The sequence below is a fragment of the Ambystoma mexicanum genome, chromosome 6p (genome assembly GCF_040938575.1).
Source record: "Ambystoma mexicanum isolate Mex_15411 chromosome 6p, UKY_AmexF1_1, whole genome shotgun sequence".
Lineage (NCBI taxonomy): Eukaryota > Metazoa > Chordata > Amphibia > Caudata > Ambystomatidae > Ambystoma > Ambystoma mexicanum.
The window spans coordinates 3,463,634-3,490,224 of record NC_090935.1 but is presented as its reverse complement, the minus strand read 5'-3'; the positions used below and the strand labels follow the sequence as shown (position 1 = coordinate 3,490,224).

Genomic DNA, 26,591 nt, shown 5'->3' with positions numbered 1-26,591 from the left:
GGCACCCTCCACCAGGCACCCACTCATGTCTCCCACCACCCCCACCCCCCTGCCACCATGGGCAGCCCCCACCAGGCCCCCACTCATGTCTCCCACCACCCCCACCCCCCAGCAGTGCAGGGTCACCCTCCACCAGGCCCCCACTCATGTCCCCCTGCACCCCCACCCCCCAGCAGTGCAGGGTCACCCTCCACCAGGCCCCCACTCATGTCTCCCACCACCCACACCCCCCAGCAGTGCAGGGGCACCCTCCACCAGGCCCCCACTCATGTCTCCCACCACCCCCACCCCCCAGCAGTGCAGGGTCACCCTCCACCAGGCCCCCACTCATGTCCCCCTGCACCCCCACCCCCCAGCAGTGCAGGGTCACCCTCCACCAGGCCCCCACTCATGTCTCCCACCACCCCCACCCCCCTGCCACCATGGGCAGCCCCCACTCATGTCTCCCACCACCCCCACCCCCCTGCCACCATGTGCAGCCCCCACCAGGTCCTCACAATCCCCAATCATGTGCGTAATGGTCAGCCTCCACAGCCAAAAAGCCCTACCAAGTAACCCATTCACCCACATGGAAATGAAAACACATGTTACACCCCCAATGTTCATGAAGCAAATGAACCCATGTCCGTCACACACATATTTTCCAATTGAATGGGAAAACACACAACATGACATGCATGAAACCAATGAGATGAAACCACACAGTGAACAATGGAAAAAAATTGTATTGGACAAAAATACGAATGGTAAAGAAAGAAAAATAACTACAATGTAAATGTGAAAAAATAAGCTGCATGTCCGCATAAAAACACAAAAGTAGAAAATCAAATCCATAACATTTTTTCCAAAGTGAAATGTAAAAACTCTCCATGCAACAAAGAACTATGTACAAAAATAACAAGGGTCCATCATCACAACTGAACTAAGGAAACCTCCTAAAAAACCTACCTAAATATCAACTATATACAAAAAGTGGAGCAGTGTCCGTCGACTCCAAATCATAAGAAAAAACAAAGGAAACCTAAAACTAAAGAACTATATACAAAGGCGGCGGGCAAGTCCAGCGGCTCACTCCGTGGTGTTCCGGGCCAGGGCATCATCGAACTCCTGTTCGATGTCCCGGAGGCGGTCCAGTTCCATGGCCCCGAGGGTCCGCAGGGACGACGCCGTGTCCTCCTCCAACCCCCTGCGGATTGCCTCGAGGCACTCGGCCCGCCTCAGGGCCCTCCGCATGGAGTTCTCCGCCCTGACCATTGTGAGCCGCGCCTCTTCCGCCCGCCGCCGCTCCGCACCTATGGCGTGGCCCAACCGCTGCCACACAGAAGACACTCTCTGTCCTGGGTCCTCCTGCCCTCCGGCCGATGCCTGCCCCTCCGATGTCGAAGGCCCCGAGCCTTCATGGCTCCCACCATGTTGCTGCTGCTGCTCTGCCTCTGCCCGTGCACTGCCTCCTGCTGCCTGCACATCCTCCGCCGGCTGGGGTGCAGTTGTTGATGTGGCCACCCCTGCTGGACGTCCGACTCCCGACTGTGGCAGGGATGCCTCCTCCACCAGCCTGGCCGCACTGTCAGAGGCAGCTCCACAGGGCACCCAGGTGACTGATGGGTGGGAAGATGGCACAGAGGACGACTGGCGCGTAGGGGGTCCAGTTGAGGAGGGGGTCGGAACAAGCCCCATCAGACGGAGGAATCCGGTCTGGGTGACCTGTCCCAGCAGGCTGACGTGGTCAACGAGCCATTCGAGATGACGTGCAGTCTCTCCATGAAAAGACTGCAGGTCACCTCGCATGGCCCGTTGACGCAACGCCACACCAGCCAGGACAGGCTCAACCCGGACCTGGATAGCCACGTCCGCAGGCAGAGGAAGGCCAGTTGACGTCAGCTCATCCCCTGCCTGGAAACGGGTCTGGACGTAGGCATCCCTGCTGGTGCAAGATGATGCAGGGACAGGATCGGGGACAGGATTGCACACAGGCACCTCCGCGGCGGCCTGTGCTGCCTCCTGTCCCTGGTCCTGGACTGCACCACTAGCACCAGTGGGATCCCCACCTCCAGACCCCGTCTCTGGTGCTTGCACGGCCTCCTCCTCTACCAGACCCCCCACCAACCTGGATGACTCTGTGCCATCTTCCCCTGTTGGGCCCTGTGGGGTCCCAGCTGCCCCTTCTGCTGCCGAGGAGTCCAACTCCAACCTCCGCCTCTTGGACCACCCCCCGGCAGCTGCGGCCTGGGACGCGGCACCGGACTCCTCACTCCCCAACGAGATGACAACACGGGAGGGGAGCCGGGCCTTGCGTCTCCGGCTGGCGGTCGGATCCCCGCCGCTGTGCTCCACAGCACCTTCTCCGCCCTCTTCATCAGTTGACGCTGCAGACAGGGAGAAACAAAACACAGGCATCAGGGCACTGTACAATGGACACATACACACATGACAGTTGCACATGAGTGGCATTGGCAAACCTCAGACATGTCATCACAATCCCCAACACACATGTCATTGCAACTCGCACACATGAGCCATACCACAGCCATATCGCAACTGCCACCACCATCCATACACATACAACAGCATGAGCAGCCAAAGGTGACCCAGACATCACATGCAACACAGGAAGTGCACCACACATGTACAGACACCACCACACTTGCATGCATGTCTACACCTCTGCCAAGTGTCGCACTGTTCAGACGGGCATCCATGTCACATCTGCCAATCAGGCTTACACATACCGCAGTCACATGCATCCATGTTGCATCACTGTTGCACCCTTGTCAAATACACACACATGCACATGTACACAGTGCTCATACATGCAGCCCAAAACAACATACATGCGTGACATCACGGACATGTCTACTTACATACACATACATACAAACATGTGTGCAGGCACAACTGCATTTGCCATGCAAGCCTACACACACAAGCACCATCCATGTCTCACACATTACAGCCCTCGCATGTGTCAGCCCCACGGCCATGTACACCCCCACCCATACTCGACCCCATACAAACAGATGTGCAACCTGCACAATACCGAATAATCACCACACGCACTGCACACAATCAGGATGCATGTACACTCACCGCTCGACTCCAGACGGGTCTGCATCTCCAGGACCTGGACGTGGAGCGCTGGGGATATGCGTTCCAGGACCCCCATCTGTTCTTCCGACAAGTGGCCCCGGCGCCCCTTGGCATCCGCTGCCTTCAAGAGGCGCCGGGCCTTGTTCAGGGTCCTGGACCTGAAGTCCTCCCAGCGCTTCCTGACATGTTGTAAGTCCCGGACTGCCACCCCCTCCGCGTTGATGGCAGTCACGATGTCAGTCCAGATCCGAGTCCGTCCTTCCTTGTCGGCGCGGGAACTTCCGAAGAGGGCATCATACTGCCCCAGGACTTGCTCCACCAGGACACCAACTTCGGTGGCACTGAAGCTGGTGCCCCTCTGCCTCTCTGGCCGGGGGTTGTCAGTGGTCACAGATGGTGTTTGCCCCGACATGACAACCCCAGAGGCAGGAGTGGGTGGGCAACTGGGTCCTGGGGCTGGGCTGTGGAGCGATGAAATTCCAGTCGGGAGTCTTCGGTTCCAGCAGGGGTGGTCACAGCAACAGCACCACTGGCTGATGTGCAGGCAGCAAATGGCAGTGCACGTGGGCAGCAGGCAGTCAGGCAGCAGCAGATGGTAGGTGGGAGCGTGCTCGGGGCTCTGGGGGGCAGTAGTTCGGCCTTCTGGGCAGGAGCGTGGTCTTCCGTGTGCTTACGCGTGGCCAGCTTGGTACGGAGTGATTTGGCACGTGAAAATCCTGCACGTCAGCGTGAAAATCGAGGAAAGGCCCTTAGCGCGTAAGCGCGTCAGCAAGCATACGCGATTCTATTGGACCAAAGGCCCTCAGCGCGTAAGCGCGTCTGTGACGTGACTCGCACGGGTGTTTCCCACACAGCACGTGATGACAGAGCACACGTGGAAAGACTGCACGTCAGAGACTCATCGCGTGTGATTGGTGGAAATGGCCCTACACGCAGAAGTGACAAAGCGTGTAATTGGTGGAAATGGCCCTACACGCAGAAGTGACAAAGCGTGTAATTGGTGGAAATGGCCCTACACGCAGAAGTGACAAAGCGTGTAATTGGTGGAAATGGCCCTAGCGCGTACACGCCGCGTAAGTGACGCTGGACGTGTGGGCCTGTATAAAAGGTACGCGTAGAACACCACTTCCTTGTACGTGCTTTTCGTGGAGAGCGAGTGGGTGAATTCTGTACTTCTTGTCGTTTCACACGCGATTTAATTCACGGCGTTTCAAGTTCGTATTCCCCGTTACCTCTGACAGCTTTTTCTCTTCTTTCGCTTTTACTGGTTTACCTGGGCCTGTTCCCTCAAACAGTGTTCCCTTCTACTGTTGTCCTGTCTCCTCAGACAGCGTACAAATCTTCTTTTGGCGGGGGTGTTGCCAACCAAACGTGCTCCTTTTACACGCTCGTTTACCAGGCAGACGGTGAGTCACGCACGTATCTAACATCTGTGCTTGCCCCGTGTGTAGCCTACCCCTTCAGAGGTCATTCTAGGCTGCGTGTGACACGCATATGTTCATTCTTGTGTTTCTGGGTGCCACAGCGTAGTGCAGGTTTTTCTTTCTGCACACGTGGTCTAGGAGGGGTTGCGTGCACGTCATCTCCCTTTTTTGGGCCTCCTATGCGTTGCGTGACCCGTCATCTTTCCCCAGGGGTTACATTCAGCCTTGCTAGAGCACTAGGGTACAATTACCATCTGGTACCCAACCCCTTTGACCCCCAATTGCCCAGGACAATAGTCTACATCCACTCCCATACGCACATTAACATCAGTGCCATGGCTGGGAGGCGAGGATTCCGTAAGGGTGGCAAAGGTGGAAGAGCCACAAGTGGTGGCCGTGGTGGATCCGGTAGGGGACGTGGTCGTAACTTGCAGGGTGAGCCTGTCCCCCCATGTGTGGAGGACCAGTCATGGGCACCCATAATCCCCCCCCCCCCTCCTCCCCTCCCATTGAGGCTGATGTGGCTGACACCATCCATGCTCAGCCCTTGTTGGACCAGCCCATTGTGGCACCAGACCTGGCTGACTCCATGGCTGACTTCCAGGTCAGCAGGGCTACGACACGTGCGCTGGTGCACGTTGATGCCATCATGCCACGTGTATCTGGGGCAGCAAGGTCATCTGCTGCACCAAGGAGGCAGGGCGGAGAGGCTGCAGGGGCAGCTGCGGCTCCATCCACCCCAGCCCTCACACACCCAGCCAGGACAGTGTCGGTCCTAGTCCATGCTGCTGACATTCCCCCTGACACCATCACACTAGAGCCAATGCCTGCACCAACTCCCATGCTGAGTGTGCAATCCCACACTCCTGATACAGAGTCCACCAGGGCTCCTGCCCCTAGTGTCCAGAGCGGCGCAGGACACTCAGGATCACCACCACCTTCCAAGCGGAAATTGAAGAGTGCTCGTCTGGCACAGGCTGATGCCCCAGACACGGCTACACAGTCCGGCCCGTCCAGGAAGCCCAGCTTCACGGATGACGAACTGAATGCACTTGTCGAGTATGTGTCCGGACATGACAACGAGATGGTCATTGTTGCAGGATCCAAGACCACACCTGCACAACGCCAGGCACACTGGCAGACCGTTGCGGACATCGTAAGTGCCCTTGGAATCGTGAGGCGCACAGCCAATGATTGCTATAAGCGCTGGAATGACCTAAAGCGCAGGGCAAAGAGTAAGCTGGCCTCAAGTCATGCCGCAACTCTAGTGACTGGAGGTGGGTCTCCAGTAGTAGACATGGAACTCACTCCACATGAGTCAGTCGCTGGGACCTACGTCATGGAGGAACAGATCCAAGGCGTGGGAGATCTGGCTGATTACGAGGCATTGTCCGGTGAGTGCACATGCATGTGTGTGTCATACATGTGCATGGTGTGTGTGTGAGGGCTTCTGTTTGTGTGCCAGGTGAGAGTGTGTGCGCCTGAGTCGTATGGGTCAGCCATGTGCTTCATGCAATACTCCCTGCGCAGCTGCATTTGGCCATAGCAGTATCCCTTCTGCCAACAGTAGACATCTAGCCCAACTGCACGCCAGTTGCCCTTGAAGTGTCACCTTGCCACAACATATTTGCTTATTTTTCACCGTTCATTCAGTCAGTTTGTTTGCATTCCACCACTTTCACTAGGCATGTCGCTGTCCATTAGTCACATGTCTGACATGGGTATGGTAAAGTGGAGTGACTTTGTTACCTGGATATCATTTGTACACACATGTCCCTGTGCAATTGGACCATTTCAGACTGGCAGCTCCAGGTGAAAAATCTGACCTGTTAGAATTAGAAAAGCAATTACATGCGGGAACTGGACTGAATGAATAGGTGCTGCCCTCCTCTCCATCTTCACTCAATAGCAATGGTACATGCCATCTGTGTGATGGCATGTGTGTTTCACCTGGCAATCACAGGCCAATGTGTGATGCCACTGCCAGGCAGCATGCAGAAAATGTGTTCATCTTCCATCTTGGTGTCATCAGTGTGTGCCATTTGCCTGCACTTCATACGCAGTGAGGGTGCATGCATGGGAGGGTTTTAGTCATGTGGGACATGTGTCAATCAAGTACTGGTTCTCTTGCTTCTCAGCCCTCATTGTGTGCCATGGTGCTAATGCCTGTTTCCATTTCTTGGTTTTCATGTCTTTGCAGGGGAAGACGCACCTGATACTGCTGGGGTTGTGGAGATGGTGCTGACCCAGGAGGGGTCCGAGGGCCGACCAACCACCAGTGAGGGACGTGGTGTGGTGGTGGGGGAGAACCCACAAGTGCTGCAGGTCGTGCTCTCAAGGGGTGTCTCTGGCTGCACCTCCCCCGAGCTGTACTCAGGTGTTGATTCGGATGAGACCTACGTGCCGTCGCAGGTGAGTGTTCCAGGGAGGGATTCTGTTCTGTCTCACCCACCTGCACCAGGGTCAGAACCCTCCATGGGGATGTCAGTGTTGGCAGCTACGCCTTCGGTGGTTACGGATGCAGGGTCACACTCCGCGACATCTGATCCTGTTCCTGGGCCAGCAGATCAGAGGGGGAATGCAGTCCTGCAGCCTCAGGCAGTGCTGGCACAGCAAGGCGCAGTTCGCCTTGCCCCAGACAGGTGTGGTGCCCGCCGACGTGGTGGCCGTACGCCACCCGGCAATACCGCATGGGAGCAATCCATTTACGGTATGGCAACCCAACAGGCTGCATCATCCGAGATGATGGCTCAGGCCATGGATAGGGTCGCCACTTCCATTGTCCCCCCAGAAAGGCTGATGGAGCGACTAGAGCAGGCAACCGACTCCATCTGCCAGTCACACAGGGAGGACATGTTGGGGTGCAATGGGGACAGGCGGGCGGCACTGGCGCCTCTGCAGGAGGCCATCTCCATTGAGTCCCAGGGCCACAGGGAAGCCCTGAGGCAGGAGCTCCTTCACCTCAGGACGACTCTTGTTGAGCTTGAGGCTTCAACACACCAAAGGACAGAACAGCAGCTGGAGCGTCTCACCCGTACGCTCTCAGCTGAGATGCAGGCAACGAGGGCGGAGGTCCGGGCATCCCGTGAGTTGTTGCATGGGGACCTCCGCACACATCCTCCAGAACCAGACCTACCACACCCGCATGCTTGCAGCCATGGAGGAGCAGACTAGGGCCTTGCGTGGGCTGCCTCCCATAGTGCAACCACCTCCGGATGCAGCTGCACAGGGTGATAATAGCGACAGCAGTGAAACTCCCACAATAGGGTAGCCGTGTGGGCCATGAGCCCATGGAGGTGTTTTATCTTCCCAGGATCCACGCAGGTGGGTTCTGGTGTGCATCCTGTCCTCGGACCTCCTGGGTGGCCTCCCCAACCCCCCCGGGCCCAGCAATGGCCATTTTTGATTGTTTCTTATTTTTATTTTGATTTCTTTTATTCCCAATTTTTTTGGGACGATCTGTTGGCTTCCGTGGTTCCTGTGGGCATACGCTGCATTGTGGCTGGGCACATGCAGGCTTGTAATGTATTTGGTTCAGATGCTTGGGTTTGAGTCACACACACCCCTCCTGCTTCCCGTTTCCATGGGCTTGCAAAGGGTGTGCCCAAGTGACAGTGAATTACACAGTGACGTTGGACTCCCATGAGCTGTGTGGGCAGTCTGTAGTCAATACTGTGTATACATTCCTAGTGCATATTGCTGTTGTGTTGTACACTGCATGTTGCATTGATGTGTAACTCTTCTTCTGTGTCTACCTCCCAATTTGCAGGTCCCTTCCTCATGTCCACACAAGGACCTCTAGTCTGGAGATGGGGTCCATGTTGGCAGCAGTGCACCTACAACTCTACATGGCGACAACAGTGCACAGTTGGTAGTGGTGGGAGTGCAGGCATTTCCAGGTGGTGAGACTACTAATATGTAACATTTGTGATGTCATGTTAATGGTAGTACATGCTCATGTATGTTGTTGGTCCGGCATTGCTGTGAGCATTTCAGGTGTTGCAGGTTTCTAATAGGGACACTGTACATAGTGAGACTGGGTTGCCAGTCAATTCGTCGAAAAAAATTGGTCGACCAGACAAATGGTCGAATCAAATTGGTCGAAAACCATTTCGTCGAAATTTTTTTTTTTCTATTTTAACCCTTTTTTTTTTTTTTTTTTGGGGGGGTCCCCCCCCCAACCCCCTTTTTTTCTCTAAAAACCCATTTTTTAACAAAACGAAAACCCAAAAAATAAATATATAAATAAAAAATTTTTTTCGACGAAATGGTTTTCGACCAAATTGCGTCGACCAAATTGCAGTCGACCAGTTTTTTTTCGACGAGTTGACTGGACACCGTGAGACTGATGTCATGTTGTGGGGATTACTTTGTTTACCTGCAATTAGCATGGCATGGCACGGTGTGTCGTGTGGCGGTGCTGGGGTTGGGTTGGCTGACATGGCACTGTCCTCTTGTTGCATTTTGCAAGTGGGTATTCATTTTAGCTGCTTCAATGTGTAACTTCACAAAACTGCATTGGTGGTGTCTGTGTGGGTAGGGATGCACACATTGTGACACTTCCAGGTGAACAATCTCAGGCTGACATGGTATTCCCGCTTCATTCTCCAGACATTCAGGATCAGTGTCAGGTTGAGTCATCATTGATTGTCAGATGGAATGTGCCAGGGCAGTGTGCACTCCACAGGGGTGTGATTTCTATGTGAAGTAATTAGCCAGTAGCTGTGTACGGGCTGCCTCCCCCCGTGCCCTTTCCCCTCCCATGCGCAGCGGCTGTGCATGTGGTTGGGGATGTGGGGCCAACACCATGTCCACGGCCAGGCCCCGGCGTGTTGCAACGTTGTGCAGGACACATGCTGCCACTATGATCCTGCACACTACTGGGGGAGCGTATAACAGCTGCCCGCCAGAACGGTCAAGGGAGCGAAAGCGTGACTTTAGCACTCCGAATGTGCGCTCCACTATGCCCCTGGTTGTAATGTGGGCTGTGTTATATCTTACCTGGGGTGGCGTGGTGGGGTTCCGAATTGGCGTCATCATGTGTGGGCTGAGAGGGTAGGCACTGTCCCCTGTGGAGGTGGTGATTGGTATCATTGGTGGGGTTGTGACCTTGCTCAGTATCCAACATGCATGCATGTGCAGTGGCATACATACTCACCAAGCAGCCATGTATCGCCATGCCGCCCAGCATCTATGTCCCGGCATAGGGTGGACATTCGGTAAATGAAGCTGTCGTGGGTGGACCCGGGATAGTTGGCATATACTGAGGTGATGATTCCCTTGGCATTACATACTACCTGCACATTGATGGAATGCCAGTGCTTGCGGTTCCTATAGATGTGCTCAGATGCCCTGGGGGGACGTAGAGCCACATGGGTGCAGTCGATGGCACCTAGCACTTTGGGGAATCGTGCCACAGCGTAAAAATCCAGGGCGGCAGCATGCCTTTCTGCAGGTGTTCTGGGCAGGTATATGTGCCTGCGGACTGATGGGCGTGCAGTCATGATGTTCAAGACCTGGTGTAGGCAGCGTGACTGGGTGGCCTGTGACACCCCACCCACTATGGCACTTGTCCGCTGAAATGATCCAGTGGCTAAGAAGTGCAGTACATTGAGGACCTTCTCCAGGGGGCTGAGTGCTTGGGAGCACAGGGTGGGTGATGTGAGGTCATCCTCCCACTCACTCACCAGGTCCAGTATAATGTGTGGTGGAAACCTGTACCTCCCATACACCTGGTCATCAGGCATCCCGAAAAGGCTGGTTCTGGGTGTGAATATTCTGGCCCTGACTATCCTCCTCCTCCTCCTCCTTTGGTAGCCCACTGCCACTGCTGCTAGGAACGGTATTGTTCATCCTGGCGTCTGAGCTTGTTATTGTTAAAGTCCGCAAATTTATGCTTTGCGCGTGTTCTAGGCGAGCGTGTGACCCGCGCACCCCTGGAATCCAGTTCCCAGTCCAATAGCGTGTGGAAATTCACACGCACCACGGGATACAGCGTGTGACCCGCGCACCCCTGGAATCCAGTTCCCAGTCCAATAGCGTGTGGAAATTCACACGCACCACGGGATACAGGTTCGCTGACGTACTTGCGTGTGTAAGTGCCCGCGCACCCATTAAATACACGTACATAGGCCAATCGCGTGTACGCGCACTTTTGTCCAATTACACGCGATGACACTCTGACGTGCAGTATTTCCACGTGTGCCCCGTCATCACGTGCTGAGTGGGGAACACCCGTGCGGGTCACGTCACAGACGCGCTTACGCGCTGAGGGACTCTGGTCCAATAGAATCGTGTATGCGTGCTGACGCGCTTACGTGCTAAGGGCCTTTCCTCGGATTTCACGCTGACGTGCAGGATTTTCACGTGCCAAATCACTCCGTATCAAGCTGGCCACGCGTAAACACACGGAAGACCACGCTCCTGCCCAGAAGGCCGAGTTACTGCCCCCCAGTGCCCCGAGCAGCCTCCCACGTGCCATCTGCTGCTGCCTGCCTGCCTGCTGCCACCGTGCCCTGCCATTTGGTGCCTGCACATCAGCCATCTGCAGGGGTCCAGTTGCTGTGTCCACCCCTGCTGGAACTGAAGACTCCCGACTGGGATTACATCGCTCCACAGCCCAGCCTCAGGACCCAGTTGCCCACCAACACCTGCCTCTGGGGTTGCCATGTCGGGCACTTCCACATCTGGCACCAGTGGCAACCCCAGGCCAGAGGGGCAGAGGGGCACCAGCTTCACTGCCACCGAAGTTGGTGTCCTGGTGGAGCATGTCCTGGGGCAGTATGATGCCCTCTTTGGATCGTCCCGCGCCAGCAAGGAAGGACGGCAGAGGATCTGGGCCGACTGTGTGGTTGCCATCAACGCGGAGGGGGTGGCAACCCGCGACGTCCTGAAGATCAAGAAGCGCTGGGAGGACTTGAGGTCCAGGACCCTTGTGAAGGCCCGGCGCCTCGTGGAGGGGGGCCGGGGCCGCATGAGTTCCATCCAGATGAGGGTCCTGGAACGCGTACGCCCAGCGCTCCACGCCCAGATCCTTGAGAGGGAGGCCCGTCTGGAGTTGAGCGGTAAGTGTCCAAGCATTACTGTGTGAGACAGGGCATGTTGCGGTGTGCTGGTTCTATGATACTTGCCTGTATGTGTGCCATAGGCCATGTATGCATGTATGTGTGTGTGCAGGGACATCATGGTAATGCATGTGCGACCAGTGATGTGTGACCCACATGGTTGTTGCATGTGTTCAAATGCCGCATGGGGAGCCCTATGCAGATTTTGAACATGAGAGCATGCCAGTCTCTGTACCTGGACATGGGTGGGGGTGAGGGATGGGTGCTGATGCCAGGTACATATATGGTAGCCATGTCTGTGTGCCTGACCTGCGTGTCTGTGACTTGTGCATGCCATGGATGCATGACACATGTGTGTGACAATGCACAGATTCAGTGAAGCAGCCAAATTACCCTTGTATCCGCTGTGTTTGGTGTGTTTGGGGCCAGATGGATGTGACTGAGGTGAAGTGTGTGCATGTGATAGGCATGAGCCATGATGCATGTGAGTTACATATCATTGAATGTTTCAAGAGTCCATTGGACATGCATGGAAATGTCCATGGCATGCACCATGCCTGTTACTGTGTGTGTTTTGCCTGGACTGACCCATGTGTTGTGGAGGGACATGATGGAAGTGTACTTTGACAGTGGTGCTCATCTGCTATTGCTTCCTGTCTAGGGGACCATTGTACAGTGCCCTGATGCTTGTGTTCTTTGTCTCCCTCTACGCAGCGGCTAGTGAAGAAGAGGGCGGAGACGGCGCTGTGGAGCAAGGCGGCGGGGATGCCCCCACGGCTGCAGCGGAAGGGGTGGGTGAGCCCCCACAGGGGCCTGCTACGGTGGGAGACGGTGAGGAGCCATCCAGGTTGGTGGTTTGCACAGAGGAGGAGGAGGCCGCCACTGGGGCACACATGGGGCCTGGTGGGGGCATCCTTGCTGGTGCAAGTGGTGCAGTCCAGGGGCAAGAGGCAGCACAGGTCACTGTGGAGGGGCCTGTGCATGTCGCTGTCCCTGACCCTGTGAGTGCACCACCATGCACCAGCAGGGATGCCCCGTCCCAGGCCCGTCCGCAGGTAGAGGGGATGTCCATGTCACCTGACTCCCCTCCACCTGCGGACGTGGGAACCCCTGGCCGTGCGGAGAAGGTCCTGATTGGGGTCGCGATGCGCACGGCTGTGATTCGTGATGCCGTGCGTGCTTCCCGGGAGGAGCACGCACGTCATCACGAAGTGCACCGTGCCGACGTGGCCCAATTGGGATCGGCCATGTTCGGGGGTTTCCTGCATGTGTTGGCCAATGTGGCGGCCCTCTCCTCCTCTGTGCAGGCTATCCACCAGTCGTTCTCCTTGCCGTCTTCCAGCCCAGATGCCACCAGGGCCCCCTGTGGACCTGCCCCGACTAATGGAGCCAGCTCGGTGGGGATCCCATCCCTGCCACAGTTGGGAGTCGGAGGTCCAGCAGGGGTGGACAACACAGCAACTGGACCCCAGCAGGTGGAAGATGTGACAGCATCATCAGGCAGGGCACGTGCACGACGGCGTCGGTGGTTTCCATCAGCCTGGATGCCGTCGTGCTGGCAGAGGCAGTGGCGTCGGAGGCAGCAGCAGGCTCGACGTGGGAGGCATCATGGCTCGGGGCCTTCAAGATCAGAGGGGCAGGCATCGGCCGGAGGGCAGGGCAACCCTGGGATGGTGGTGTCTTCCGTGTGGGAGCAGTTGGTCCAGCGGAGAGGTGCGGAGCGGCAGCGGGCGGAAGAGGAGCGGCTCACCATGGTCAGGGCGGAGTTCTCCATGCGTCGGGCGTTGAGGCGGGCTGAGTGCCTCGAGGAAGCTCGCAGGGAGTTTGAGCTGGACATGGGGTTATCCCTGCGAGACCTCGGGGCCAGGACAGAGTCCCGCCTCCAGGACATCGACATGGAGTTCGATGATGCCCTGGCCAGCAACATCACCGAGTGAGCCGCAGGACTTGCCCGCTGCCTTTTTTTATATAGTTATTTAGTTATTTAGTGTTAGGTTTCCTTTATTAATTTTATTATTTTTTGGACCGCTCGGACAATGGCCACTTTTTTGTATATATTTTTTTCATTAGGTAGTAGTAGGTTTCATTTATGGTGTTGGGCTCATGGACCTTGGAATATTCTTGTGTATAGTTTGCTTTTTGAAGAAATTTTTTTTTTATTAATTATTGTGTTCACCATGAGGAAATGGTTTTTCATTATTTTACTTCCACATGATTTTGCTTTGGACAACATTTGTTTTTGGATTACTTTGTTTATTTTATTTTTACATTTGTTCTCCGACATGGACCATTTATTTTGTTATCCCCATTGTTGTATGTTTTATTTTTTTACTTATTTTTCATCTTTAATACATGTTCTTTTTAACTTTCACTTGTGGTATTTTCTCATTGGTTTCATACATGTCATGATATGGGTTTTGACATTGACTTGCACCCATTGTGTATGTGTGTGTGACGGACATGTGTTCATTTACAGACTTGCCATTGGGGTTGTATCATGTAATTGCATTCACTATGTGGGTGGATGCAATCCTTGCCTGGGTGTTTGTGCTGGGTATGCTGCCCATTACTGCCATGATTGAGTATCGTCAGGACCTGGGGGCAGGGGGACATGAGTGGGGCCTGGTGGAGGGTGCCCCTGCACTGCTGGGGTGTGGGGGTGGTGGGAGACATGAGTGGGGGCCTGGTGGAGGGTGACCCTGGTGGCTGGGGGGTGGGGGTGGTGGGTGACATGAGTGGGGGCCTGGTGGAGGCTGCCCCTGCACTGCTGGGGTGTGGGGGTGGTGGGAGACATGAGTGGGGGCCTGGTGGAGGGTGACCCTGGTCGCTGGGGGGTGGGGGTGGTGGGAGACATGAGTGGGGGCCTGGTGGAGGCTGCCCCTGCACTGCTGGGGTGAGGGGGTGGTGGGAGACATGAGTGGGGGCCTGGTGGAGGGTGCCCCTGCACTGCTGGGGTGTGGGGGTGGTGGGAGACATGAGTGGGGCCCTGGTGAAGGGTGCCCCTGCACTGCTGGGGTGTGGGGGTGGTGGGAGACATGAGTGGGGGCCTGGTGGAGGGTGCCCCTGGTCGCTGGGGGGGGGGGTGGTGGGTGACATGAGTGGGGGCCTGGTGGAGGGTGCCCCTGGTGGCTGGGGGTGTGGGGGTGGTGGTAGACATGAGTGGGGCCTGGTGGAGGGTGCCCCTGCACTGCTGGGGTGTGGGGGTGGTGGGAGACATGAGTGGGGGCCTGGAGAAGGGTGCCCCTGCACTGCTGGGGTGTGGGGGTGGTGGGAGACATGAGTGGGGCCCTGGCGGAGGGTGCCCCTGCACTGCTGGGGTGTGGGGGTGGTGGGAGACATGAGTGGGGGCCTGGTGGAGGGTGCCCCTGGTCGCTGGGGGTGGTGGGTGACATGAGTGGGGGTCTGGTGGAGGCTGCCCCTGCACTGCTGGGGTGTGGGGGTGGTGGGAGACATGAGTGGGGGCCTGGTGGAGGGTGCCCCTGCACTGCTGGGGTGTGGGGGTGGTGGGAGACATGAGTGGGGCCTGGTGGAGGGTGCCCCTGCACTGCTGGGGTGTGGGGGTGGTGGGAGACATGAGTGGGGGCCTGGTGGAGGGTGACCCTGGTGGCTGGGGGGTGGGGGTGGTGGGTGACATGAGTGGGGGCCTGGTGGAGGGTGCCCCTGGTGGCTGGGGGGTGGGGGTGATAGGGGACATGGGTGGGGGCCTGGTGGAGGGTGACCCTGGTGGCTGGGGGGTGGGGGTGGTGGGAGACATGAGTTGGACATGGGTGGGGGCCTACTGGCAGGTGCCCCACAGTGCTGGGGGGTGGGGGTGCAAGGGGACATGTGTTGGTGTTCATTAGTTCAAGGAGACATGTGCCTTTGCTGGGGGGCATGCCCATGTTGGGTGGGCTGCCTGCGGGACATGACCAGGGATGCAGGGTAGTCCCCTGTGGTGTGGGCTGCCTGCAGGGGCCGTGGAGGGTGTACAGGGTACACCTGGGAGGACCCACACTGTCAAATCACATGTGGGACTCCCCGGCACCCCTGAAATACACGTACCGTGCAGAAATCGCATGTAAAACTTCCCGCGCACCCCTGAAATACACACGCCCAGGCTATTCGCGTGTGGAACTTCCCGCGCACCCCTGAAATACACGCGCCCAGGCTATTCGCGTGGGGAACTTCCCGCGCACCCCTGAAATACACGCGCCCAGCCTATTCGCGTGTGGAACTCCCTGCGCACCCCTGAAATACACGCGCCCAGGCTATTCGCGTGTGGAACTTCCCGCGCACCCCTGAAATACACACGCCCAGGCTATTCGCGTGTGGAACTTCCCGCGCACCCCTGAAATACACGTAGCACGCTCCCCCAGGCCCGATCGCGTGAGGAACTTCACGCGAACCCCTGTAATACACGTAGCCCGCTCCCCCAGGCCCGATCGCGTGAGGAACTTCACGCGAACCCCTGTAATACACGTAGCCCGCTCCCCCAGGCCCGATCGCGTGAGGAACTTCACGCGAACCCCTGAAATACACGTAGGCCGCTCCCCCAGGCCCGATCGCGTGAGGAACTTCACGCGAACCCCTGTAATACACGTAGCCCGCTCCCCCAGGCCCGATCGCGTGAGGAACTTCACGCGAACCCCTGTAATACACGTAGCCCGCTCCCCCAGGCCCGATCGCGTGAGGAACTTCACGCGAACCCCTGTAATACACGTAGCCCGCTCCCCCAGGCCCGATCGCGTGTGAAACTTCACGCGAACCCCTGAAATACACGTAGCACGCTCCCCCAGGCCCGATCGCGTGAGGAACTTCACGCGAACCCCTGAAATACACGTAGCCCGCTCCCCCAGGCCCGATCGCGTGAGGAACTTCACGCGAACCCCTGAAATACACGTAGCCCGCTCCCCCAGGCCCGATCGCGTGAATAACTTCACGCGAACCCCTGTGATGCACGTACCCTGCAAATCGCGTGTGACACTTCCCGCGCACCCCGGTATACATGCACACGTATTTTTTGTCAGCGGGTGTCCGTGTTTGTGGGTACCCCTTTGCACGTCATTTTTCCTGGAGGGCCACAGTATGGGACATTCATCATGGCAGTATATAGGTGCTATTTGTTGGCGCACCTTTTGGCGCACATTTCTTACAGCCGCAGAGACGCTACCGCCTCCTTTCTTGTGGCGGTCGTGTTTGTGCCTGTGCGCTGGTTTGAGCGTGCACTTTTTTCCCCTATTCTATTCCATGTATACGTGTTGTAGGCGAGCGTGTGGGCGTTCCGCGCACTTGTGCCCTGTACTTCCCCCGTGACGCCCACGTTTTGGCAAGTTGTTCCCCATTCCGAGTGTTAGGCCCGTGTTCCGCCTACTTTTGTTGCGTGCGCCGCGCTATGTGCGAATTTCGCTGTGGCCTGTGCGATTTTCGCTGTGACCTGGCGCACGCTGTTAGATGGCCTGTGCGCCAACGTGTGCCGCGCACTTTTTTATCGCACATCCGCTGGTTTTCTCGCGCACGGCCTTCCATGAATCGACGTGCGCTGCTTTTTGTGCGATTTTCGCACTTGCACTGCGATTTTCGCTATTCCACTGCGATTCGCACGTTTTTGCCCACTTGCGCCACGCTAATTATTCCATGAATCGGCCTCACAATCTGTTATATAACCTCTCTTGAACATCGCCTTCAGATTTCCGTGATATACTTACCATACGTCTGGGACCATACTCCATTCCTGATGATTTATCTCTTTGGTCATAAATGAATTTCATCACTGCCCCTGGTACAATCCATCTTGGATTTTGGGCCTTGAAAACGACCATTTGGGTCGAAGCACGTGTCGGCTGTACAGAAACCAATTAAAACAATCTTTGTGTCTATGCTAGATTTGCACTTTGTGAATATATCTACATAATTATTTTGAATCTATTTCATACCTGTTTGGCTTTGCGTGTTTGACTGCATTCCCATACTAATTGTAACTTCTAATTGACTTTGAGCCTTGGAAGGGTAGGCTCTGTGGGACTGTGCACGCAGCACGCCTGGGTCCCAACCCATAACTAAAGGTGCATAACCTAGTGCACAGGCACCTTTTTTCAAACCCACTCCTCTTATCCAGTGCACACCTAACATGAGGACCGACCCCAAATACCCTCTCGCAACTAACAAGATCCAACAACCAGCACTCACCGCTCCATCGTCTCATCATACTATCAGTCCGCTGGGATCACAGTTCAGACAGCCACTTCTCACCCATAGCCTCCAAAACAAATACACCAAACACCAACACCTACCTCACGCAAAGGGCAAACAGACTGCCCCCTCGCCCCCCGCAGGGTGCCGGGGATCCGTCCAGCATATCAGATGATCAAGGTAACCCACCCAGTGTTACTACTGGATGTACAACATGCAAAACTGACAGGAGACTAGCTAGCCCCGCCCCCTCCACATAATGGCATGTTAATTGCTGGGGATCCAAACCCCCACCCCCACCCCCACCCCCAAAACTATGGCATCTGATGGCAGGGTTGTGTACCTCCCTCCAAAAACCATGGCGTTATGCCGGGGTTGCAAACCCCCCTCCAAAACATGGCAACTGATGCCGGGGTTGTAAACCCCCTTCCAAAATTGTGGCGTGAAGCCAGGGTTGCAAACCCCTTTCCAAAACGTGGCAACGGATGACGGGGTTGTAAACCCCTCTCCAAAACCGTGGCATTATGCCGGTTTTGTAAACCACCCTCCAAAAACGTGGTATAAAGCCGGGGGACCAAACCCCCTTTCAGTAATGTGGCACCTGACCATACTCCCAATGCCTCTATACTGCCATTTCCACACCATGCACACCTTGTGATTATCTTCTTTTTGAACGTTAGACTACCAATAAATACCCAAGTCCATAAATTGACAAAGAACCTGCGGAAGAAAATATTACGTTGTTGCCATTGTCACATAACACAACCTGACCAATGCATTTTTCTCCTCAATATTACATAACTAATGTAACAGTCTAGTCAACAGAGGCCACAACATACATCCCCTCTTCGAGCAACTCCCACTCAGCAACAAGCAATTTCAGCACGTGTTTTAACTCAACAGGCTTAACTCAATACCGGCCTCACATCACAACTAAGCCTAGTATTCTCTGTTATAAACAGTTAGATCCCTAATGAAAACGGATGCAATCTGGATCCAGTTCTTCCAAAACAGCAATCAAGGTGTCAACTTCCTCTCCAAACAAAACTCTGCACGCACGACAATGGCCCCAAGTCTCTTTCCAATGAGGGTCTAGATCGTCAATAGCCGCCACACAGCCATCACATAGTGCAGCAAACCTACCACGGAACTTCCAAAAGTCATGGATATGCACTCTTGAATTCTCTCCCTGATGTGCGCCCACTGGTAATGGAGGTGGGCGCGCAACAGGGAGAGTACTTCCACTCTTCAAGTAACTCACACGCGTTTCAACTCAACAGAATCACTGAAACACCGGTCTCACATCACAACTAAACCTAATATCCTCTGTTATACACTGTAAGATCCCTAAAAAAACAGATGAAATCTGGATCCAGTTCTTCCAAGACAGCAATTGTAGTGTCAACTTCCTCTCCAAGCAAAACTCTGCACGCATGACAATGGCCCCAAGTCTCGTTCCAATGGGGATCTAGCCCATCTATAACCACCACACAGCCATCACAAAGTGCGGCACCCCTATCACGAAACTACCAAGAACTATAAATGTGTCCTTTTAGATTTTCTCCCCCTTCCGTGCCCACTTCAATTATGGGCATATTTTCCCTCACAATTTGATGCCCGTGAAACGCTGCCGGCAACTCAGTCACAACACTAGCCTCTGTATTGGCCAGTCTAATCTTCTTTCCATACAGTGAGTCACCTTTCATAACATCTGTCATGATGGGCTCGAGTAGTGCTCCACCATCGCATCTCTGCTTGAAGCTGCGCCATCAGCGCAGACCTTCTGTTTCCCTAGGAGAGCAAGGCTCAGTTCTTTAGAGGAAGGGACAACCTCGATGTGCGTGGAATGAATCAACAATTCGGCTGTTGAATACTTGGCTAACGTCATCATTATACATCAGGCAGAATGACTAACGTAGCTCATGCCTCTGAAAAGCCGCCTGCTGCGTCTGCTCAGGTAGCACGCCCCTGGGAGGTATGTCATTCACGCTCTGCTGCTTCTACTCAGGCAGTGCGCCCCTGGGAGGTATGTCCCTCGCGTTCTGCTGCGTCTACTCCTGCAGCGCGCCCCTGGGAGGTATGTCCTTCACGCTCTGCTGCATCTACTCAGGCAGCGCGCCCCTGGGAGGTATGTCCCCCACGCTCTGCTGCATCTACTCAGGCAGCGCGCCCCTGGGAGGTATGTCCCTCGCGCTCTGCTGCATCTACTCAGGCAGCGCGCCCCTGGGAGGTAATTCCCTCACGCTCTGCTGCATCTACTCAGGCAGCGCGCCCCTGGGAGGTATGTCCCTCACGCTCTGCTGCATCTACTCAGGCAGCGCGCCCCTGGGAGGTATGTCCCTCATGCTCTGCTGCGTCTACTCAGGCAGCGCGCCCCTGGGAGGCATGTCCCTCGCGTTCTGCTGCATCTACTCATGCAGTGCGCCCCTGGGAGGCATGTGCCTCACGCTCTGCTGCGTCTACTCATGCAGTGCGCCCCTGGGAGGTATGTCCCTCGCGCTCTGCTGTGTCTACTCATGCAGCGCGCCCCTGGGAGGTATGTGCCTCACGCTCTGCTGCGTCTACTCATGCAGTGCGCCCCTGGGAGGTATGTCCCTCACGCTCTGCTGTGCCTACAGACTCATTCCCGCACTGTCCCTCCTTGCAGTTGTGATCGTGCTGACCTTCACTAGAACTGGCGTTTAATCACTTATGGGCACGTGTCTCTCACTGCTGCTGGCCCTGGCTCACTAGTAGCCGCGCTGAATCTCTCATTGCAGACTCACCTTAAAGCAATAAAATGGGAGTGCGCGCGCTAATACCACTTCAGTTTCGTCGTATTGCTCTCAGCAAAAATTCTTCCATAGTAAGATTACCCCGATTACTAGTAGGCCTTTCCTCATTTCTCCATGAAGCTGCATTCCAGCCCCCAAGTGCCCCTCACTGCTCAAGGCCCAACTATGGGCTAGGGTTTGGCTCACCTTAGGTGCCGGTAGAGGTCTCTTTCTTCTGGTTCTAGAACACACTTCAGCTCTGCAGTCTTCTGCTTCTTCTCAACTTCCCCTTTATTTATATTTTCCGTTTAGGCATGGTTCATGGGTTCTTTGAGATGCTGGTCGCCACGGTTAGATCCTGCTACAACAAAGAGGAGACAGAAGCACTCTGCAAGTAAGTCCTTTACTTAGGCTCAAGTTACAGGAATAAGGTAAGAATATGTAAGAGAAAGTAAGTTACATAAATGAGAAACATCCACCAGCCCCCTTACTCTAGACCAGGCTCTCTTCAACTGACACGCACCGGAACCTAGAGGAGAGAACATTCCAGGCACACCTGACTCAGGAAGACCAAGTCACAACACCAATCCACCTCATAAGGGAAAAATACTAAACACTAAGCAGTCGATTCATGGAATTAATGTGCGCCGAAAATTCCCGCGCAGAGGTGCCAAAACGTGCGATTCGCAGTAAAAGTGCGAAAATCGCAGGGAAACCAGCGCACATCGATTCATGGAAGTCCGTGCGCGAGAAAAATATTGGATGTGCGCTGAAAAAGTGAGCGGCGCATGCCGGCTCACAGGTCATCCAACGGCGTGCGCCACGGCCACTGCGAAATCGCACATAGCGCGGCGCACATCACAAAAGTATGCGGAACACGGGGCATAACACTCGGAATGGGGAACAACGCGTGAAAATATGGGCGCCACGGGGGGAAGTACGGGAGGCAAGTGCGCGGAACACTCACACGCTCGCCTACAACCCGTATTCATGGAATCTAATAGCGCAAACCAGTGCACGGTGAAAGACGCGCACAGGGCCACACAAGTCCGCCACAAGAAAGCAGGCGGTAGCATCCCTGCGCCTGAAATAAATGTGCGCCAAAAAGCAACCATATACAGCCATGATGAATGGTCCATACAGTGGCCCTCTAGGACAAATGAGGTGCAAAGGGGTACCGACAAACACGGACACCCGCTGTGTGAAAATTAGCGTCTGCGTGTATTACGGGGTTCGCGGGAAGTTCCACACGCGATTGCCCTGGGTCCGTGTATTTCGGGGTGCGCGGGAAGGTTCACACGCGAATTAGCAGTGAAGTTCCACACGCAATTTCAGCAGGGTACGTGTACTCCGGGTGCGCGGCAAATTCCACATGCAAATCCAGCAGCCTACGTGTATTTCTGGGGTGCCGGGGAGTCCCACACGTGAATTGGCCGTGTGGGTCCTCCAAGCTGTTCCCTCTACACCCTCCACGGCCCGTGCAGGCGGCCCACACCACAGGGGACTACCCTGCACATGTCCCGCAAGCAGCCCATCCACCATGGCCATGCCCCCCAGCCAACCCACATATCACCTTGCACTACTGCCCACCAACGCATGTCTCCCAGCACCCTCACCCCCCAGCATCCAGGGGCACCCTCCACCAGGCCCCCCACTCATGTCTCCTTGCACCCCCACCCCACAGCATCCAGGGGCACCCTCCACCAGGCCCCCACTCCTTCCTACCACCCCCCCACCCCCCAGCAGTGCAAATTATATCAGGGTTGCGCGTATAGTTTGACACGCGATATCAGCAGGGTACGCGTATTACGGGGTTCGCAGGAAGTTCCACACGCAATTTCCGCAGGGTACGTGTATTTCAGGGTGCACGGGAAGTTTCACACGCGAATTTGCAGGGTACGTGTATTTCGGGGTGCGCGGGAAGTTAGACACGCGACTGTGCCTGTGAGAGTGGGGTACGTGTATTCCAGGGGTGGGCGGGATTATTTACTTGCGACTGGGCCTGGGAGAGCGTGTTACGTGTATTGCTGGGGTGGGCGGGAAGATTTACACGCTTGCCTACAACGCGCCAAAAAATGAAAAGGACCAATCCTGAAACACGTACGCCAGCATGAAGCAGGCGCACGTCCCGCGCAGCATAAAAGAGTGCGCAAACAACAAACAAGCTCAGACGCCAGCATGAATATACCATTCCTAGCAGCAGTGGCCGTGGGATACCGCAGGAGGATAAGGATAGTCAGGGCCAGAATCTTCACACCCAGAACCAGACTATCTGGTATGCCAGATGACCAGGTGTATGGGAGGTACAGGTTTCCACCACACATAATACTCGACCTGGTCAGTGAGTGGGAGGATGACCTCACATCACCCACTCTGTGCTCCCAAGCACTCAGCCCCCTGGAGAAGGTCCTCAATGTACTGCACTTCTTGGCTACCGGATCATTTCAGCGGACAAGTGCCATAGTGGGGGGGGGTGTCACAGGCGAGGCAGTCACGGTGCCTACACCAGGTGTTGGCCATCATCACTGCACGCCCATCAGTCCGCAGGCACATATACCTGCCCAGAACACCTGCAGAAAGGCAGGCTGTCAGCCAGGATTTCTACAGGGTGGCACAATTCCCCAAAGTGCTTGGTGCCATTGATTGCACCCATGTGGCTCTACGTCACCCCAGGGCATCTGAGCACATCTATAGAAACCGTAAGCACTGGCATTCCATCAACGTCCAGGTAGTATGTGATGCCAAGGGAATCATCACCTCAGTATATACCAACTATCCAGGGTCCACCCACGACAGCTTCATTTACAGGATGTCAACCCTAAACCGGGACATGGAAAGCTGGGCGGCATGGCGATGCATGGCTGCTTGGTGAGTAGAAATGCCACAGCACACGCATGCATGACAGATACATAGTAATGCCAATACCCCACTAATGATCCCCATCACCACCTCCCCAGGGGACAGTGCCTACCCTCTGAGCGCACACACATGATGATGCCAATTCGGAACCCCATTACGCCTCCCGAGGTAAGATACAACACAGCCCATATTGCAACACGGGGCATAGTGAAACGCACATTCGGAGTGCTCAAGTCACGTTTTCGCTCCCTTGACCGTTCTGGCGGGCAGCTGTTATACGCTCCCCCAGTAGTGTGCAGGATCATAGTGGCAGCATGTGTCCTGCACAATGTTGCAACACGCCGGGGCCTGGCTGTGGACATGGTGGTCCCCCACATCCCCAACCACATGCACGCCCGCTGCGCATGGGAGGGGAAAGGGCACGGGGTGAGGCAGCCCGTACGCAGCTGGTGGCCAATTACTTCACATAGAAAGCACACCCCTGTGGAGTGCACACAGCCCTGGCACATACCATCTGACAATCAATGATGACTCAATCTGACAACTATGATGAACAAAGGGACAGTCAACTGTCAGAACCATAGCAGCCTGAGATTGTTCATCTGGAAGTGTCACAATGTGTGCATCCCTACCTACACAAACACCACCAATGCAGTGTCATCAAAAGACACTTCCATGCAGCAAAAATGAATACCCACTTGCAAAATACAACATGAGAACAGTGCCATGTCACCCAACCCCTCCCCGGCACGGCCGCACAACACACCATGGCATGGCAGGTCATGTAATGTGAGAGCAAACAAATTAATCCCCACAACATGCCCCAAGTGTGACCAACTACAGTGTCCCTAATGGAAACTGGCCACACATGAAATGCTCACAGTAATGCAGGACCAACAACACACATTACCAAATACTTACCAAGAATACCAATCACCTACACAACCTCCAGCCTACCATAAACATGACAGTACAGACTTAAAAAATTGGTAGCCTCATTACCTGATAATGCCAGCACTTCGAACACTTCCCAATATACAGTGCAAGTGTGTAGGTGCACTGCTTACAACATGGACTCCAGTCCCAAAGTAGACCGCCTTGTGAAGACATGAGAAATGGACCTGCAAATTAGGAGGATGAGATGGATGCAGAGGCACATATCAATACACCATGCAGTGTACAATACAACAACAATATGCACTAGGAATGTATACACAGTATTGACTACAGACTGCCCACACATCAAATGGGAGTCCAACGTCACCGTGTACGTCAATGTCACTTGGGCACACCCTTTGCAAGCCCATGGAAACGGGAAGCAGGAGGGGTGTGTGTCACACAAACCCAAGCATCTGACCCAAATTCAGGACAAGCCTGCATGTGCCACATTACAGCATATGCCCATGGGAGCCACACAAGGCAAGACACTGTCCAAAAAATAAAAAATAAAAAAAAAGTTAAAAAAAATCAAAAACGGCCATTAATGGGCCTGGGGGGGGGGGGGGCACCCAGGAGGTCCGGGGACAGGGTGCACACCAAAACCCACCTGTGTGGATCTTGCGAAAAAAAAAAACACCTCCATGGGCTCATGGCCTGCACGGCTACCCTATTGTGAGAGATTCGCTGCTGTCGCTCTCCTCACCCTCTGCAGCTGCATCAGGAGGTGGTGGCACTATGGGAGGCAGCCCACGCAAAGCCCTAGTCTGGTCCTCCATGGCAGCAAGCATGCGGGTGTGGAAGGTCTGGTTCTGGAGGATAATTGTGCGGAGGCCCCCATGCAACAACTCACGGGATGCCCGGACCTCCGCCCTAGTTGCCTGCATCTCGGCTGAGAGCGTACGTGTGAGCCGCTCCAGCTGCTGTTCTGTCCTCGTGTTAGCTGAAGCCTCAAGCACAACCAGAGTTGCCCTGAGCTGACGGAGTTCCACCCTCAGGGCTTCCCTGTGGCCCTGGGACTCAATGGAAATGGCTTCCCGCAGAGTCTCCAGTGCCGCCCGCCTATCCCTGTTGGACACCAACATGTCCTCCCTGTGTGACTGGAGTCTGCTGCCTGCTGTAGTTGTTCAATTAGCCTTTCTTGGGGGACAATGAAAGTGGCACCCTATCCATGGCCTGAGCCATCATCTCAGTTGATGCTGCCTGTTGGTTTGCCATACCGTATATAGATTGCTCCCATGCAGTATTGCCAGGTGGCGTACGGCCACCGCGTCGGCGGGCACCACACCTGTCTGGGGCAAGGCGAACTGTGCCGTGCTGTGCCGGCACTGCCTGAGGCTGCAGGACTGCATTCCCCCTCTGATCTGCTGGCCCAGGAACAGGATCAGATGTAGCGGAGTGTGACCCTGCATCCGTAACCACCACAGGCGGACCTACCAACACTGACATCCCCATTGAGGGTTCTACCCCTGGTGCAGGTGGGTTGGACAGTACAGAATCCCTCCCAGAAACACTTACCTGCGACGGCACATAGGTCTCATCATCCGAATCGACACCTGAATAGAGCTCGGGGGAGGTGCACCCAGAGACACCCCTTGAGATGACGGCCTGCAGCAAGTGTGGGTTCTCACCCACCACCACGTCCCTCACTGGTGCCTGGTCGGGCCCGAGACCCCTCCTGGGTCTGCACCATCTCCACAACCCCAGCAGTATCAAGTGCGTCATCCCCTGCAAAGACATGAAAGAAAAGACATGGGAACAGGCATTAGCAAAATGGAACACCATTAGGGCTGAGAAGCAACAGAAACAGTACTTCATTGACACATGTCCCACATGACTATAACCCTCCCATGCATGCACTGTCACTGCGTATGAAGGGGAGGCAAATGGCACACATTGATGACACCAAGATGGAAGACCAACAAATTTGCTGCATGCTGCCTAGCAGTGCCATCACACATTGGCCTGTTATTGGCATGTTCAATACACATAAATGACACATGCCATCACACAGATGGCATGTACCCTAGCCATGTCACACATGTGACAATAGGACTGAGAAATGCCTAGTGAAAGTGGTGGAATGCAGACAATCAGCCTGAATGAACACAGAATAACATGCAACTATGCTGTGGCAAGATGACAATTCAAGGGCAACTGGCGTGAGGTTGGGCTGAATGTCTACTGTTGCCAGAAGGGATACTGCAACACCCAAATCCTGGTGCGCAGAATGTTTTGGATGAAGCACATGGGTGGGCCAAACCACTCGGGCACACACCCCCTCACCTGGCACTCAGAAG

At 55.2% G+C, this 26,591-nt stretch overlaps 1 protein-coding gene across 2 annotated transcripts in view; it reads right to left on the bottom strand.

Moving 5' to 3' along the window:
- LOC138511114 (zinc finger protein 615-like) overlaps nt 1-26,591 on the bottom strand; it is a 306,454-nt gene that overhangs the window by 18,134 nt on the left and 261,729 nt on the right. The window contains exon 2 of one of the 2 annotated variants that reach the window (XM_069626597.1): nt 20,704-20,857. The gene's annotated coding sequence lies outside the window, so the exon portion shown is untranslated. The remainder of the gene's footprint in view (nt 1-20,703; nt 20,858-26,591) is intronic. The other variant, XM_069626598.1, reaches the window with a different exon arrangement.